Source organism: Seriola aureovittata, chromosome 22, assembly GCF_021018895.1.
Source record: "Seriola aureovittata isolate HTS-2021-v1 ecotype China chromosome 22, ASM2101889v1, whole genome shotgun sequence".
Taxonomy (NCBI): Eukaryota; Metazoa; Chordata; class Actinopteri; order Carangiformes; family Carangidae; genus Seriola; species Seriola aureovittata.
In genome coordinates this window covers 860,303-879,601 of record NC_079385.1, presented here as the reverse complement: position 1 = coordinate 879,601, position 19,299 = coordinate 860,303, and positions in this window count along the sequence as shown.

The following is a 19,299-nucleotide window of genomic DNA, read 5'->3' as shown; positions in this document are numbered from 1 at the left end:
CCCACAAAACACTCTCTCTCCTGGGCTTGGGTGTCTGACAATCGGGCCCACTGGCAGCCCATTGTAATGGGTGGCAATTGTCAAGTAAATCTAAGTGTGAATTTTGACATTTGGCATACATTTGAATGGGGTTTCATTTGGCCCAAATGTCAACTCCACAGCCCACAAAACACACTCTCCCCTGGGCTTGGACATCTGACAATTGGGAACATTTTTACCCCATTCTAATGTATGACAATTGTCACAGAATGAATGAGGGGCTGAGAAATGGGAACATGGGCACCCCATTCTAATGTATTCCAATTGTCAGAAAAGGCAAGTCAGAATTTTGACATTCCTCATACAGTTGAATTGGATCTCAGTTTGCCCAAATGTCAACTCCACAGCCCAATGAAGGCTCTCTGCTTTGGGCTTGGGTTCTTGAGTTTCGTGCCCCTGGTACCCTAAATGACAAAAGCAGAATTTTGACAATTGGAATACATTTGAATGGATCTCAGTTTGCCCAAATGTCAACTCCACAGCCCAATGAAGGCTCTCTGCTTTGGGCTTGGGTTCTTGAGTTTCGTGCCCCTGGTACCCTATCTTGAACCTTGACGACATCAAAAATTTGACATTTCACATACATTTGAATGGGGTCTAAATTGGCCCAAATGTCAACTCCACAGCCCAAAAGACCCTCTCTCCTTGGGCTTGAATACCTGACAATTAGGAAGACTGAGAGCTCATCCAATCCATAGCACATATGCCAAATAAGGAAGGTTGAGAAGTCAATGAAAAATAAAGTCATTTATACTCAAGTCAAAAGTAAAGTTATTTCTTCTGTACCTAATTAACTTAGTAACATTTATAATTGTTGTCTGTATATTTGTTTTATTTTGATTACTCTTAGGGTTTTGAAAAGAAAAACTGAATTTGTCCAAAGGTAGTAATAAGTTATTTCATCTTTACTGTAATTAGCTTAGTAACATTTGTACAGTAATCTGTGCATGTTTTCTTCTCCACAGCAGTATCCTCAGAGTCAGTAAAGCATCTGAGTACTTCTTCCACCTCTGATTGTGGCTTATACACAAACATGATAAGATGTCAAGAGAAGGTCCTTTTCTTTTGAAATCATTGCCTGTGTGTCATCTAGGCAGTGACCATTGCTGCTCTGACTGACTGTGAATGCTCCCCTGCAGCAGCCTGTGGGTGATGGTGTACATTTGCATGTGTATTGCTGACCAGATAGGGACAGAAAGTGTGAATGTGAGAGTGGGGGTAGGGGGTATAGCCCACTTTAATTATACCTGTGTTACACACACAGCTGACCAGATAGGGACAGAGTGTGAGAGTGGGGGTTGGAGGTGACAGATCCATGTTACAGCTTTCATTGAAAACTTGACTGAAATTATACCTGTGTTTCATACAAGACCACACACACAGAGACAGTTGAAATTTAAGAATTTGCACTTTATTCTTTTCTGTAGTTAAAAAAAGAAAGTTGGGTGTCGTACAGCTCAGTTGGTTGAGCATCCGCCCCATGTACAGAGGCTGAGATCCTCGCTGCAGTTGGCCCCGGTTTGAGTCCTGCTTCGGACAAGCCCTTTCCTGCATGTCATTCCCCCTCTCTCTGCCTCCCCATTTCCTGTCTCTCTCCACTGCTCTATCAATAAAGGCACAAAAAGCCCAAAAAATACATAAAAAAAAAAGGAAAGGTAAAAAAAATAAAGTCTAACAAAGTCCTTGTATGCTTCAATAAAGGCCCTGAAAATGCAGGCCAGGTGGATACCAGAAAGTCTGAATGAGGTGGATGGCAGAGAGTCTATGAGAGCCAGCTGAGGCCCAAGCCCTCTCCCCGAAAGGACTTTTTGGCCACGCCGTAGTGTACCAATGTTCCTAGTTGCGAGGAAAAGAATTACTTCAAAAACTACAAAAAGCCCCAAAAATACAAAAAAAAAAAAAAAGAAAGTTAAAAAAAACAAAGTCTATGGTCCTTGTATGCTTCAATAAAGGCCCTGAAAATGCAGGCCAGGTGCATGCCAGAAAGTCTGAATGAGGTGGATGTCAGAGAGTCTATGACAGCCAGCTGAGGCCCAAGCCATCTCCCCGAAAGGACTTTTTGGCCACGCCGTAGTCAAAGAGGAGTTCCTCTTTGACCTCAATGTTCCTAGTTGCGAGGAAAAGAATTACTTCCTTTTCCTCGACACTATAGAACCTGGGCCTGAGGTTGGCTTTTGCTCTCGAATGGTTAATAAACCTGCCAACAGTCTGCCTTTCAGGGTGGCACTCACAGGTGGCAGAATGTGCATCAATGCACATCGGCTGTCCTCTCTGGTTTGTATAGAAGAACATATATCCAGTCTCCTCCGGACTGGTGTTCTTGTGGACCTCATGGCCCTCCTTGGCTGTGACCACCCTGCCATGGTAGTCACAGACCACCTCACCGGTCTGAAATCTCCGGGTGGCAACGACACCCTTGCCCTTCCCCTCGACCTCGGTGACCAGTAGCCCTTTCCACCTCTGAGAACCGGTCATCTTCTGGATGTGATTGGAATCCATGACCTGTTCAACAGATCCGGAGGGCTTCCACTCCCTGATGATATTGGCGGGGATGGGAAGGTTTCTGGTCCATCCCTGCTTGGAAATCCAGCTGCTGAGCCGGTTTTCCGTCGGGAGACGTCGGCAGAAGTAGGCTGTGGAGAAAAAAATTAAAAGGTTTTGTTAGTCAAGAAAAATATCATTGACAACTTTGAATCATGTACATAGCATTGATCCTTGAAAAAAATGGTAATGTTAAACATTGAGAAAATACTTACAGAGAACATGCTGCACGCGCAGTTTCATCTGCGCCTTCAGCCAGCGCTCGTACAGCTGCCGCTGCTGGTCGGGTGACACCTTCCTGTGCTCAGTCCCCGTCCAGAGTCACCGGGTGCGTTTCCAGCAGTTTGTCGAATGCTGCCTGGACATCCATCTGCACGTACGAGGTACCGACCGGCCTGTCGGCAGCGCCACGGGTACCATGGCTGGGACCCTCATCTGGAGACTCAACACTACATAAGAGAAGAAGGAGAAGAAGAGTATTAGATAAGTGTTCAGTGTGCCTACATATAAATGATGGTGGGTTTGATAATGTTTACAAATTGTTGATTGTATTAATTGTTGACAAATATAAGACATCCTTACCTTGAGTCACCAGCGAGCTTAGCCAGCAGCTGACTGGCCCTCACAATGGCCCCCGTCTGCTTCATGCGGTAATGCCTTTCCGCCGTCTCTTTGCTCACTTGCTTGGAGCAGCATCTCTGCAGAGACCCAAGGAACTGAATGAAGTCCTTGCAGTCCTCATGGAGTTCCCGATCCTGGTGCCTCAGGTTGGTGTTGACCGTGTGGTAAGACAGGAATCTGTCGGAGGAAGTACAAGTAAGTAATGTATTTGAGCCCAACTATGTTTATTGTCTACACAAGTGTTGACATTATATGAAAAAAAACATCAAATGCACCAACATACCTTTTCAAGCTCTTCAGATAATTCTGCTGAGTTTGCTTGGTCAGCGTTGCCTCAGAGAGCCGGCGAAGGTACTGCGAGATCTTTTCCCTCTCCCTGACGAACTCCAGGGATTTTGCATGTTCAAAAATCCATGCTGCACATGTACTGTAACCTTCACAGACATACACACCAAGGAAGGGCACCAAATTCTGGGCAGTGTGCACCACGTTTGTCAGGGTAGGTCAGCGAGCGGTTTTTGCACAGTCTTTTTCGACCAAGGAAGGGGTGAGAAGGGGTGGCTCAGCGGCTCAGTCAATCTGCGGAGGGGGTACCGCTCTCGGTGCTGGGCAATGTATACCGGTTTTTCAAAGTACCTCAAGATGAGATTTTTCAGCATTAATATTGACTCTCTCCCAATAAGGGAGGCTGTCAATTCAAGTTCAAACATTTTAACATATTTCCTGTGTGGTAAATTTACTTAGTAACATTTGGGAAATATTATTATTATTCTATATACTTATTTTATTCTCCACGGTATCTTTTTCAGCGTACCTGATGACATTTTTTCTTTCAGTCACACAGTGAAGAAGAGTAATAAGAAGAAATTAAACTGTTTCTTTTTTATTTAGATTACCCTCATTGTTTGACCATAAGAAACTTCATTTATCAAAGGTAGAATTCACAGTTGACTCACTAAATCTTTTGCCTGTGTGTCATCTAGGCATTGAGCACTGGGTGGCAGCAGTGACCACTGACTGCTCCCCTGCAACAACCTGTGGGGGAGGTGTAAATTTGAATGTGTATTGGAGACAAACACACACACACACACACACACACACACACACACAGCTGACCTAGACAGGTACAGAGTGTGAGAGTGGGGGTGGAGGAGATAGCTCCATATTACAGCCTTCATTGAAAACTTGACTAAAGTTATACCTGTCTTTCATACAAGACCATACACACAGAGACAGTTGAAGTTTAAGCACTTCCACTTTCCTTGTTTGCTGTTTCTTTTTTATTTGGATTACTCTTACAGTTTCGAAAAGTACAACTTCATTTGCCAAAGGTAGAATCCATAGCACATATGCCAAATAAGGAAGGTTGAGAAGTCAATGAAAAATAAAGTCATTTATACTCAAGTCAAAAGTAAAGTTATTTCTTCTGTACCTAATTAACTTAGTAACATTTATAATTGTTGTCTGTATATTTGTTTTATTTTGATTACTCTTAGGGTTTTGAAAAGTAAAACTGAATTTGTCCAAAGGTAGTAATAAGTTATTTCATCTTTACTGTAATTAGCTTAGTAACATTTGTACAGTAATCTGTGCATGTTTTCTCCTCCACAGCAGTATCCTCAGAGTCAGTAAAGCATCTGAGTACTTCTTCCACCTCTGATTGTGGCTTATACACAAACATGATAAGATGTCAAGAGAATGTCCTTTTTTCTTTTGAAATCATTGCCTGTGTGTCATCTAGGCAGTGACCATTGCTGCTCTGGCTGACTGTGAATGCTCACCTACAGCAGCCTGTGGGTGATGGTGGAAATTTGCATGTGTATTGCTGACACACATACAGCTGACCAGATTGGGACAGAGAGTTTGAGTGTGAGAGTGAGGTAGGGGATATGGCCCAGTGTTTCAGCTTGGACTTGCAGTTAAACTTGACTGAAGTTATACCTGTCTTTCATACAAGACCATACACACAGAGACAGTTGAAGTTTAAGCACTTCCACTTTCATTGCTTGCTGTTTCATTTTTATTTGGATTACTCTTACAGTTTCGAAAAGAACAACTTCATTTGCCAAAGGTAGAATTCATAGCACATATGCCAAATAAGGAAGGGTGAGAAGTCAATGAAAAATAAACACTTCTTCCACCTCTGATTGTGGCTTATACACAAACATGATAAGATGTCAAGAGAATGTCCTTTTCTTTTGAAATCATTGCCTGTGTGTCATCTAGGCAGTGACCATTGCTGCTCTGACTGTGAATGCTCCCCTGCAGCAGCCTGTGGGTGATGGTGTACATTTGCATGTGTATTGCTGACCAGATAGGGACAGAAAGTGTGAATGTGAGAGTGGGGGTAGGGGGTATAGCCCACTTTAATTATACCTGTGTTACACACACAGCTGACCAGATAGGGACAGAGTGTGAGAGTGGGGGTTGGAGGTGACAGATCCATGTTACAGCTTTCATTGAAAACTTGACTGAAATTATACCTGTGTTTCATACAAGACCACACACACAGAGACAGTTGAAATTTAAGAATTTGCACTTTATTCTTTTCTGTAGTAAAAAAAAGAAAGTTGGGTGTCGAACAGCTCAGTTGGTTGAGCATCCGCCCCATGTACAGAGGCTGAGATCCTCGCTGCAGTTGGCCCCGGTTTGAGTCCTGCTTCGGACAAGCCCTTTCCTGCATGTCATTCCCCCTCTCTCTGCCTCCCCATTTCCTGTCTCTCTCCACTGCTCTATCAATAAAGGCACAAAAAGCCCAAAAAATACATAAAAAAAAAAAAGGAAAGGTAAAAAAAATAAAGTCTAACAAAGTCCTTGTATGCTTCAATAAAGGCCCTGAAAATGCAGGCCAGGTGGATACCAGAAAGTCTGAATGAGGTGGATGGCAGAGAGTCTATGAGAGCCAGCTGAGGCCCAAGCCCTCTCCCCGAAAGGACTCTTTGGCCACGCCGTAGTGTTCCAATGTTCCTAGTTCCGAGGAAAAGAATTACTTCAAAAACTACAAAAAAAACTACAAAAAGCCCAAAAAATACAAAAAAAAAAAAAAAAAGAAAGTTAAAAAAACAAAGTCTATGGTCCTTGTATGCTTCAATAAAGGCCCTGAAAATGCAGGCCAGGTGCATGCCAGAAAGTCTGAATGAGGTGGATGTCAGAGAGTCTATGACAGCCAGCTGAGGCCCAAGCCCTCTCCCCGAAAGGACTTTTTGGCCACGCCGTAGTCAAAGAGGAGTTCCTCTTTGACCTCAATGTTCCTAGTTGCGAGGAAAAGAATTACTTCCTTTTCCTCGACACTATAGAACCTGGGCCTGAGGTTGGCTTTTGCTCTCGAATGGTTAATAAACCTGCCAACAGTCTGTCTTTCAGGGTGGCACTCACAGGTGGCAGAATGTGCATCAATGCACATCGGCTGTCCTCTCTGGTTTGTATAGAAGAACATATATCCAGTCTCCTCCGGACTGGTGTTCTTGTGGACCTCATGGCCCTCCTTGGCTGTGACCACCCTGCCATGGTAGTCACAGACCACCTCACCGGTCTGAAATCTCCGGGTGGCAACGACACCCTTGCCCTTCCCCTCGACCTCGGTGACCAGTAGCCCTTTCCACCTCTGAGAACCGGTCATCTTCTGGATGTGATTGGAATCCATGACCTGTTCAACAGATCCGGAGGGCTTCCACTCCCTGATGATATTGGCGGGGATGGGAAGGTTTCTGGTCCATCCCTGCTTGGAAATCCAGCTGCTGAGCCGGTTTTCCGTCGGGAGACGTCGGCAGAAGTAGGCTGTGGAGAAAAAAATTAAAAGGTTTTGTTAGTCAAGAAAAATATCATTGACAACTTTGAATCATGTACATAGCATTGATCCTTGAAAAAAATGGTAATGTTAAACATTGAGAAAATACTTACAGAGAACATGCTGCACGCGCAGTTTCATCTGCGCCTTCAGCCAGCGCTCGTACAGCTGCCGCTGCTGGTCGGGTGACACCTTCCTGTGCTCAGTCCCCGTCCAGAGTCACCGGGTGCGTTTCCAGCAGTTTGTCGAATGCTGCCTGGACATCCATCTGCACGTACGAGGTACCGACCGGCCTGTCGGCAGCGCCACGGGTACCATGGCTGGGACCCTCATCTGGAGACTCAACACTACATAAGAGAAGAAGGAGAAGAAGAGTATTAGATAAGTGTTCAGTGTGCCTACATATAAATGATGGTGGGTTTGATAATGTTTACAAATTGTTGATTGTATTAATTGTTGACAAATATAAGACATCCTTACCTTGAGTCACCAGCGAGCTTAGCCAGCAGCTGACTGGCCCTCACAATGGCCCCCGTCTGCTTCATGCGGTAATGCCTTTCCGCCGTCTCTTTGCTCACTTGCTTGGAGCAGCATCTCTGCAGAGACCCAAGGAACTGAATGAAGTCCTTGCAGTCCTCATGGAGTTCCCGATCCTGGTGCCTCAGGTTGGTGTTGACCGTGTGGTAAGACAGGAATCTGTCGGAGGAAGTACAAGTAAGTAATGTATTTGAGCCCAACTATGTTTATTGTCTACACAAGTGTTGACATTATATGAAAAAAAACATCAAATGCACCAACATACCTTTTCAAGCTCTTCAGATAATTCTGCTGAGTTTGCTTGGTCAGCGTTGCCTCAGGGAGCCGGCGAAGGTACTGCGAGATCTTTTCCCTCTCCCTGACGAACTCCAGGGATTTTGCATGTTCAAAAATCCATGCTGCACATGTACTGTAACCTTCACAGACATACACACCAAGGAAGGGCACCAAATTCTGGGCAGTGTGCACCACGTTTGTCAGGGTAGGTCAGCGAGCGGTTTTTGCACTGTCTTTTTCGTCCCAGGAAGGGGTGAGAAGGGGTGGCTCAGCGGCTCAGTCAATCTGCGGAGGGGGTACCGCTCTCGGTGCTGGGCAATGTATACCGGTTTTTCAAAGTACCTCAAGATGAGATTTTTCAGCATTAATATTGACTCTCTCCCAATAAGGGAGGCTGTCAATTCAAGTTCAAACATTTTAACATATTTCCTGTGTGGTAAATTTACTTAGTAACATTTGGGAAATATTATTATTATTCTATATACTTATTTTATTCTCCACGGTATCTTTTTCAGCTTACCTGATGACATTTTTTCTTTCAGTCACACAGTGAAGAAGAGTAATAAGAAGAAATTAAACTGTTTCTTTTTTATTTAGATTACCCTCATTGTTTGACCATAAGAAACTTCATTTATCAAAGGTAGAATTCACAGTTGACTCACTAAATCTTTTGCCTGTGTGTCATCTAGGCATTGAGCACTGGGTGGCAGCAGTGACCACTGACTGCTCCCCTGCAACAACCTGTGGGGGGAGGTGTAAATTTGAATGTGTATTGGAGACACACACACACACACACACACACACACACACACACACACACACACACACACACACACACACACACACACACACACACAGCTGACCTAGACAGGTACAGAGTGTGAGAGTGGGGGTGGAGGAGATAGCTCCATATTACAGCCTTCATTGAAAACTTGACTAAAATTATACCTGTCTTTCATACAAGACCATACACACAGAGACAGTTGAAGTTTAAGCACTTCCACTTTCCTTGTTTGCTGTTTCTTTTTTATTTGGATTACTCTTACAGTTTCGAAAAGTACAACTTCATTTGCCAAAGGTAGAATCCATAGCACATATGCCAAATAAGGAAGGTTGAGAAGTCAATGAAAAATAAAGTCATTTATACTCAAGTCAAAAGTAAAGTTATTTCTTCTGTACCTAATTAACTTAGTAACATTTATAATTGTTGTCTGTATATTTGTTTTATTTTGATTACTCTTAGGGTTTTGAAAAGAAAAACTGAATTTGTCCAAAGGTAGTAATAAGTTATTTCATCTTTACTGTAATTAGCTTAGTAACATTTGTACAGTAATCTGTGCATGTTTTCTCCTCCACAGCAGTATCCTCAGAGTCAGTAAAGCATCTGAGTACTTCTTCCACCTCTGATTGTGGCTTATACACAAACATGATAAGATGTCAAGAGAATGTCCTTTTTTCTTTTGAAATCATTGCCTGTGTGTCATCTAGGCAGTGACCATTGCTGCTCTGGCTGACTGTGAATGCTCACCTACAGCAGCCTGTGGGTGATGGTGGAAATTTGCATGTGTATTGCTGACACACATACAGCTGACCAGATTGGGACAGAGAGTTTGAGTGTGAGAGTGAGGTAGGGGATATGGCCCAGTGTTACAGCTTGGACTTGCAGTTAAACTTGACTGAAGTTATACCTGTCTTTCATACAAGACCATACACACAGAGACAGTTGAAGTTTAAGCACTTCCACTTTCATTGCTTGCTGTTTCATTTTTATTTGGATTACTCTTACAGTTTCGAAAAGAACAACTTCATTTGCCAAAGGTAGAATTCATAGCACATATGCCAAATAAGGAAGGGTGAGAAGTCAATGAAAAATAAACACTTCTTCCACCTCTGATTGTGGCTTATACACAAACATGATAAGATGTCAAGAGAATGTCCTTTTCTTTTGAAATCATTGCCTGTGTGTCATCTAGGCAGTGACCATTGCTGCTCTGACTGTGAATGCTCACCTACAGCAGCCTGTGGGTGATGGTGTACATTTGCATGTGTATTGCTGACCAGATAGGGACAGAAAGTGTGAATGTGAGAGTGGGGGTAGGGGGTATAGCCCACTTTAATTATACCTGTGTTACACACATAGCTGACCAGATAGGGACAGAGTGTGAGAGTGGGGGTTGGAGGTGACAGATCCATGTTACAGCTTTCATTGAAAACTTGACTGAAATTATACCTGTGTTTCATACAAGACCACACACACAGAGACAGTTGAAATTTAAGAATTTGCACTTTATTCTGTTCTGTAGTTAAAAAAAGAAAGTTGGGTGTCGTACAGCTCAGTTGGTTGAGCATCCGCCCCATGTACAGAGGCTGAGATCCTCGCTGCAGTTGGCCCCGGTTTGAGTCCTGCTTCGGACAAGCCCTTTCCTGCATGTCATTCCCCCTCTCTCTGCCTCCCCATTTCCTGTCTCTCTCCACTGCTCTATCAATAAAGGCACAAAAAGCCCAAAAAATACATAAAAAAAAAAAAGGAAAGTTAAAAAAAATAAAGTCTAACAAAGTCCTTGTATGCTTCAATAAAGGCCCTGAAAATGCAGGCCAGGTGGATACCAGAAAGTCTGAATGAGGTGGATGTCAGAGAGTCTATGACAGCCAGCTGAGGCCCAAGCCCTCTCCCCGAAAGGACTCTTTGGCCACGCCGTAGTGTTCCAATGTTCCTAGTTCCGAGGAAAAGAATTACTTCAAAAACTACAAAAAAACCTACAAAAAGCCCAAAAAATACAAAAAAAAAAAAAAAGAAAGTTAAAAAAAACAAAGTCTATGGTCCTTGTATGCTTCAATAAAGGCCCTGAAAATGCAGGCCAGGTGCATGCCAGAAAGTCTGAATGAGGTGGATGTCAGAGAGTCTATGACAGCCAGCTGAGGCCCAAGCCCTCTCCCCGAAAGGACTTTTTGGCCACGCTGTAGTCAAAGAGGAGTTCCTCTTTGACCTCAATGTTCCTAGTTGCGAGGAAAAGAATTACTTCCTTTTCCTCGACACTATAGAACCTGGGCCTGAGGTTGGCTTTTGCTCTCGAATGGTTAATAAACCTGCCAACAGTCTGCCTTTCAGGGTGGCACTCACAGGTGGCAGAATGTACATCAATGCACATCGGCTGTCCTCTCTGGTTTGTATAGAAGAACATATATCCAGTCTCCTCCGGACTGGTGTTCTTGTGGACCTCATGGCCCTCCTTGGCTGTGACCACCCTGCCATGGTAGTCACAGACCACCTCACCGGTCTGAAATCTCCGGGTGGCAACGACACCCTTGCCCTTCCCCTCGACCTCGGTGACCAGTAGCCCTTTCCACCTCTGAGAACCGGTCATCTTCTGGATGTGATTGGAATCCATGACCTGTTCCACAGATCCGGAGGGCTTCCACTCCCTGATGATATTGGCGGGGATGGGAAGGTTTCTGGTCCATCCCTGCTTGGAAATCCAGCTGCTGAGCCGGTTTTCCGTCGGGAGACGTCGGCAGAAGTAGGCTGTGGAGAAAAAAATTAAAAGGTTTTGTTAGTCAAGAAAAATATCATTGACAACTTTGAATCATGTACATAGCATTGATCCTTGAAAAAAATGGTAATGTTAAACATTGAGAAAATACTTACAGAGAACATGCTGCACGCGCAGTTTCATCTGCGCCTTCAGCCAGCGCTCGTACAGCTGCCGCTGGTGGTCGGGTGACACCTTCCTGCGCTCAGTCTTGTCCGGCACATCCCCGTCCAGAGTCACCGGGTGCGTTTCCAGCAGTTTGTCGAATGCTGCCTGGACATCCATCTGCACGTACGAGGTACCGACCGGCCTGTCGGCAGCGCCACGGGTACCATGGCTGGGACCCTCATCTGGAGACTCAACACTACATAAGAGAAGAAGGAGAAGAAGAGTATTAGATAAGTGTTCAGTGTGCCTACATATAAATGATGGTGGGTTTGATAATGTTTACAAATTGTTGATTGTATTAATTGTTGACAAATATAAGACATCCTTACCTTGAGTCACCAGCGAGCTTAGCCAGCAGCTGACTGGCCCTCACAATGGCCCCCGTCTGCTTCATGCGGTAATGCCTTTCCGCCGTCTCTTTGCTCACTTGCTTGGAGCAGCATCTCTGCAGAGACCCAAGGAACTGAATGAAGTCCTTGCAGTCCTCATGGAGTTCCCGATCCTGGTGCCTCAGGTTGGTGTTGACCGTGTGGTAAGACAGGAATCTGTCGGAGGAAGTACAAGTAAGTAATGTATTTAAGCCCAACTATGTTTATTGTCTACACAAGTGTTGACATTATATGAAAAAAAACATCAAATGCACCAACATACCTTTTCAAGCTCCTCAGATAATTCTGCTGAGTACGCTTGGTCAGCGTTGCCTCAGAGAGCCGGCGAAGGTACTGCGAGATCTTTTCCCTCTCCCTGACGAACTCCAGGGATGGGGCCTGTGGGTCCACGTAGTACAGGAAACGAGCAACGTTGTCAACCTGGGAAAAAAAAAGGCAATTTTAGCATTTTAAATTACATGACAGCTATTTAAAAAAAAATGTATGAAAAACTGAATTCATGAAAAGAAAGACCCTGGTGAGGATCAAATATTAATTTAACTTATACCATCTACAAAAGTGACTGCAATACAGGGGAGGAGGAATGTTACCAAAAGGTACAGGCTGTGCATATCTTTCTGGCTGAAACCCAGCACATGGTTTCCCAAATCATGTTGTAAATCGATTTAAACAAAAAGGCAAAAATGAACCCTAAACCAGAAGTTTTTAATAAACACAGACTGTTTTATGGTAGTCCTCACCTCCTGTTTGAAATTTTCATTTTGGAGGTCTTTCTCCAGGTAGTTGGCGAAGCCCTTCAGCAATGGATGCTCCAGGGAGTGCTTCCCATAGAGGCCCTTCTCTGCCATCAGCTTCCTGGCCGGCTTCTTCCACTGCACATCTGGGTTACTGCAATGTGGGAAAAGTGTTATAATTGTTATAGTAGTGAATTGTTGTTACATACTCAATATTTGTGATTCATGTGACTCACAATCAAAAACAAACATCGTCAGTGAAGTTGTGAAACTGAGATTCTCACCATTGAAAGTACTCGCCACTGCTGACAGAGGCAATCTCAGACTCGCTCTCACCAGTCTCAGTGGCCGCACTCTCGGGTGGCTGTGCCGTCGCTGCCGTAACGTTGGCATTGGGCAGTGGTGGAGGGACACCAACCACCACCATGTGCCGACGCTGCAGCTCCTCAATCAGCCTTTCAATTAAAAAAAAAAAACAGAATTTAGACAATGTTATTCAATACAATTTAAAAAATGTAATACATTTCAGAGAGTAAACAAGAAGTGATGTTTGAGAAAAGACTGAAAAGCCCTTCCACCAACCTGCTGAGTGGATCAGCGTCATCCTGAATCTGCCGAAGCAGGACGTAGCTGAAGACCCTGCCAGACACCAGAAGCTCATGGACATCCCTCTTTGCCTTCAACACCTCTGCTTCCATGGCTTCTGGTGTGGCGGTCTTCATGCAGACCCTGCGCAGATGGACAGGAAGGCATTCCTGGGGTTTCACGCACACAGGGCACAGCAGGAAGTGCCTGTTGGCTTTACTGGAAATAGAAAAAGACATTCTTCACTTAATTTAAAGCTTTACTCAGGGAGAAGTTTGGTCAGCCATCAGAAAATATGCTTTAAATCTCAGCTTGGGTTAGTGGCCTAATGATTTCATTATCACTCAAATAGGGTCGTTAACAAGTCATTAAGCAAAACAAAAGATGTGATCAGCCATGTTTCCACTGTTATTCTCTGTCTTGTTTACTACTATGAAACACATATGTCTATTTTAACTTGATTATAAAAGGATGTTTTACTACATTCTGTTAGAAAGGACTGTATGAGCTTGACTGTACATGCAAACTAACCTCTTGATTTGGTCCCTAAGTCTGGGAACCATCAGCAAATATACCTACATACCTTTGAATGTTAAAACTTCTATTTTTAATTTAAGATAAACACAAAGCTTGTGCTACAGAAAATGGACCAGACTCAGTGAATAGCTCCCTAAGCTTAACATGTCCTATGATAACTATTAATTTAGCTGTACAGACTAATGAGCAGTGATAACTAACATGTCTTTGGGGTCATCAGGTGGGAACCTCCTTTCACCAGTGTTTCGTCTAGTTGGTCCCACAACACCTCCAGGAGGCTAGACAGTGATCACTGGCGTCCCAGAGTCACTCCCCTAATGCCAGCCATCACTGCTCCTCACACCACCATTTTCTTTATCTTGCCTATGCTACCACAAACAACATCATCTTCAACTCTGACAAAACACACTAGCAGATTCAGCAAACAAACTCCCCTAAACAGTTGGAGAAAGTGGCGGCCATTTTGAAGGAGGCAGAGTCAAGGAGAGAAGCCTTTTTGAGCTAAACTCTCCCCCGCCGGATTAGGCTGTGCTCTTGCCCCCCCCCACCCCCCCACTCTCCAAGACAATGAGGGATGTAGAGTCAGGGAGAGGGGCCTTTTTAGGCTGGCTCTCCCCCGCCGGATTAGGCTGTGCTCTACACCCCTCATACTCTAACACCACACCATGCAACTCACCTAAAACAAACAAACTCACCTAAGCAGCCACAGACACACTACAAACCAATTCGATACAAGCAAACAATACAGGCCACCTCACCTGGACTAACCGCATGGTCTCAAAGAGGCTCACACAGGCCACACCCCCACTTAAAAACACTTCCTCTTCCTGGATTTCTTCCTTGCTTCTCCTAAGAGTCTATCTATCCTAAGTGCTCCCCCTGCTGGGCCCCCAGCTACCATTACTCCTTCTCATCCAAATCCACTGACTGGATCTTGCTGCCTCATCTGACATGTCCTTTACAATTTTCCTCACACTCTGTCCACTTGCTCCTAACTCCCTTACCAAAGAGACAACAGACCTTGCTACAAATCCTCTACATCCTACTTCCACTGGACAAATCCTAACTTTCCATCCTCGCTGCTCTGCTTCTGCCCCTAACTCTGCATACCTGAGCTTTTTCCTTTCATATGCTTCTTCAACTAAGGCCTCCCACGAAACAGTCAGCTCTATGAAATATACTTTCATTCTACTCCTAGACCACAAGACTATATCAGGCCTTAGCTTTGTAATGGCTATTTCTTGGGGAACAAGAAGCTTTCCTCCTAAATCTACCTGCATTTCCCAATCACAAGCACTTTCTAAGCTGCCTTGCCTTCTTGTTGTCTTACCAACTTTCTCTCCCTCTTGAACAAACTTGATTGCACCTTTCTTTGTTTTAGGTCCTCCTAAATTTGCCTGCCTCCGTAACTCTTCAATTCCTGCAGCTAAGCTTTTTAGAACCTGGTTATGTCGCCACGTATACCTGCCTTGCGACAGACTAACCTTACACCCTGACAGAATGTGCTTTAAAGTTGCCGTACCTGAACACAATGAACATAGTGGGTCTCCATTTACCCAGAGTTTTAGGTTCTGGGGAGTTGGCAATACATCATAAGTTGCCCCTATCAAGAATCTAATACTACTTTCCTCCATGCTCCAGAGTTCTTTCCAGCTAAGCTTTTTCTTATCTACACCTTCCCAATTCACCCACTGTCCCTGCTTAGCCTGGGCCACTGCCTTAGCACCCCTTAATAATTCCTCCTGTCTACGAACCTGTGCAACGACTAGCTTTCTCTTCTCCTAGCCCCAAGCCTCCCCGGCCTATTTGGACATTACCCACAATCTCTGTATGCCTAAGCATTGCTTCTGCCTCCTGCACTGCGATTCTTGGATTCCACTTTCTCCCCTTGATTGGGTTTGGAACCACCTTACTAACTACCACATCTTTGCTCCCAGATAACAGGAGCTCTGTCCTAACCTTGGTACATTTAAACTCCTCCACTAGACTAGTTACTGGGAGCTGAAGAATGCCTTTCCCATACAGTGCCACTGTGCTTAAACATCTAGGAACACCTAGCCACTTCCTAATGTAAAAGCTAACTAATTTTTCCATTTTTTCTGCAGTGGATATTGGAATCTCATATACAGACATTGGCCACATCAACCTGGGAAATAACCCAAACTGCAGACACCACAGTTTCAACTTTCCTGGCAGCCCTGATTTATCTATTCTATCCAGTCCCTCAGCAACATCCTTCCGAAACTGCACTACCTGTTCTCCGTCATTCAAGTCTGCCTTGTACCACCTACCTAGACTCTTTACTGATTTTTCCCTAATTATTGGAATTTCCTCTTCATCTATTACGAACTTCCTATCACTTAACTTCCCTCTGCTTATTGAGATACTTCTAGACTTACTAGGCTTGATTTTCATACTAGCCCACTTTAAGTTTTTATTAAGTCTCTCAAGTATTCTTTTCATACATGGCACCGTTGTAGTTATCAACGTCATGTCATCCATGTAGGCCCTAATTGGTGTAAGGCGCACCCCATCCTGCCGCCTCTCTCCACCTACAACCCACTTAGAAGCTCTAATGATTACCTCCATCGCCATTGTGAATGCCAATGGAGAAATCGTGCACCCTGCCATGATGCCTATTTCTAGCCTCTGCCATCCTGTTGTGAAGCCTGCTGTGCTTAAGCACAGCCTAATATCTTGGAAATACAATTTTACTAAATTAACCACTACTCCAGGTACTTTAAAATAATCAAATGCCTCCCAAATAAGGCTATGTGGCACTGAACCAAACGTGTTTGCTAAATCCAAAAATATGACATGCAAGTCTCTTTTCTCTGTCTTGGCTGCCTGAATCTGATGCCAAATCATGCTAGTGTGCTCTAAACATCCTGCGAACCCTGGTATTCCTGCCTTCTGTACTGCAGTATCAATTAAGCTATTCCTTTCTAAATAACTAGTTAATCTCCGTGCGACTATGCTAAAGAAGATCTTCCCCTCTACATTTAGGAGAGAGATCATTCGAAACTGACTCAGGTCTGAGGATTCCTTCTCCTTTGGGATTAAAACACCTCCTGCCCTACGCCATGCTCTGGGAATAACCTGTTTCTCCCAAACTATTCTTAATTGCCTCCACAAAAACTTTAGGATATCAGGTGCGCCTTTATAAACCCGGTAGGGGACTCCATTTGGCCCTGGGGCCGAAGAAGCCTTTGCACGCCTGACTACCTCCTCAACCTCCTTCCACCTGGGTGGTCTAACATCCATCTCATGATCTATCTTTCCTACTGGCGGCATGTCAGGTGGAAGGCCTATTACTCTATTCTGCTCAAAATCTGAATATGTGTTTCTTAGATATTTTTCTACTTCTAACTTTGTTGCCTTAAGCTGCCCTCCCTTTTCCTGGTTAAACAATCCTTTGGCAAACTTGAAAGGGTCCCTGTAAAACGCTGTCCTTACATACTCTTTATTCTTTCTCTTTTTCCTAAGATATTCAGCCCTTCTAAGTACTGCTAGTCTGCCTTTCAAATCTTCTTGCAACACATTAATTCCCCCCCTCTCTTCCTCTGTTGCCCTTTTCCACTGCTTTCTTAATTGTCTTCTTTCCTTAACTAATTTCTCCATTTCCCTTTGCCGTCTAGACTTAACTAACTGTGCTCTTTCAACCCTCTTTCTGTCTTGCACCCCAAATCTTTCTGCACCATAGGAGTAAATTATATCCCCCATCTTCTCTAGTCTATCGCTTGCATTTCCTCTTAGTCTACCTAGAATTGCTGACAAATCTCTATTGACTGACTCCCATTCTTTCTTGCTATTTGCCCTCGGCCATTTTACTCTAGTTTTCTGCTCCATATTTCTCTCCTTGACTGGCCTATTCACCTCAGTCTCAGCTGCATCCCCTCTTGTACTCTCCTCTTCCTCCTCTGTAGCTGTGTTATTGATATCCTTCGAACTGTGGTTTTCTACCTGTCGCTGGACTTCATCCGACTTATTCGATTGACTTCTTAAAAAGTATCGATCGATGCGGCCACACTGCCTTTCCTTTGCAACACATCTCTTTCTTCCCTGATGCATTCTAAGGCCCCTAACTGACGTTACTTTCTGCCAGCCACAAGGACAAATCTGGAATTTATTTCCCTCTGGCCTATCATTTTTATTCTCTCCAGCTACCCTCACGTCACCCTGAAAACTATTCTGCCCAGTTCTAGTCCTAGAGAATAGGTCCGTGCCCCTATCCTTTACTGAGTCGCATATCCAGCTCATAGTCATGTCCGTTCCAGTGTCCGTTGCCGTATAGTCTGCCTGTGAGTCATCTTCCACCCCTGCTCTCGCTGACCCTTGGGGTATTTTTCTTAAATAAAACGTAGCTTATGTTGGCTGTGACAAAGATGCTAGGCCTCGCCACTGCTACCATGGATTGCTAGCCCATGTAATACATGACTTTTACTACATTGAGCAACTACATTGCGAACTATGAATTTGATCTTGACTTACCGCTGGGATGCCATTTTCAGGAACGAAAAGTAAACTGTCGAGTAGAACAGGAAAAAACAGGAGAAATCCTCAGTGAAGACGTGACACTCTTGTTGACCAGTCTCAGAAGACAGTAACTGGACATCTGGTCGCCCCACATTATATGTCCATCTGAAAGTCCCGCCCACATCCCTGCATTAGCATTTACATACATGCTTCTTGTGATTAATCTTTTCTCAAAGTTAGAATTCAAAGGTGATTCACTTAAACTGAGAACTTAGATGGAAGAATGTTTTGATTACACTTATAGTTTGAAAATAAAAACTTCATTTGTCAAAGGTAGAATTCAGAGGTGATTCACTTAAGCTGAGAATGTACAGCATATGTATTGCCACTCCCCAAATAAGGGAGGCTGTGAACTCATGGTTGAAACTGGTCATTCACACTCTATCCACATCCCTGCATTAGCATTTACATACATGCCCACCTGAAAATGGGGGATGCTTGACTCTTTTTTTGCTGCCTAAAATTGACCAAGCACATTGACTCTGAAAATTTAAAACCAGAAGAAAGCAAGGCAGTTTTATTTATATAGCATTTTATTTAAAGAGTAAGAAGAAGAAGTGAGTTAAACTGTTTCCTTTTTATTTTGATTACTCTTATAGTTTGAAAATAAAAACGTCATTTGTCAAAGGTAGAATTCAAAGGTGATTCACTTTAACTGAGAACTTAGATGGAAGGATATTTTGATTACTCTTATAGTTTGAAAATAAAAACTTCATTTGTCAAAGGTAGAATTCAAAGGTGATTCACTTTAACTGAGAACTTAGATGGAAGGATATTTTGATTACTCTTATAGTTTGAAAATAAAAACTTCATTTGTCAAAGGTAGAATTCAGAGGTGATTCACTTAAGCTGAGAACTTAGATGGAAGGATGTTTTGATTACTCTTATAGTTTGAAAATAAAAACTTCATTTGTCAAAGGTAGAATTCAAAGGTGATTCACTTTAACTGAGAACTTAGATGGAAGGATATTTTGATTACACTTATAGTTTGAAAATAAAAACTTCATTTGTCAAAGGTA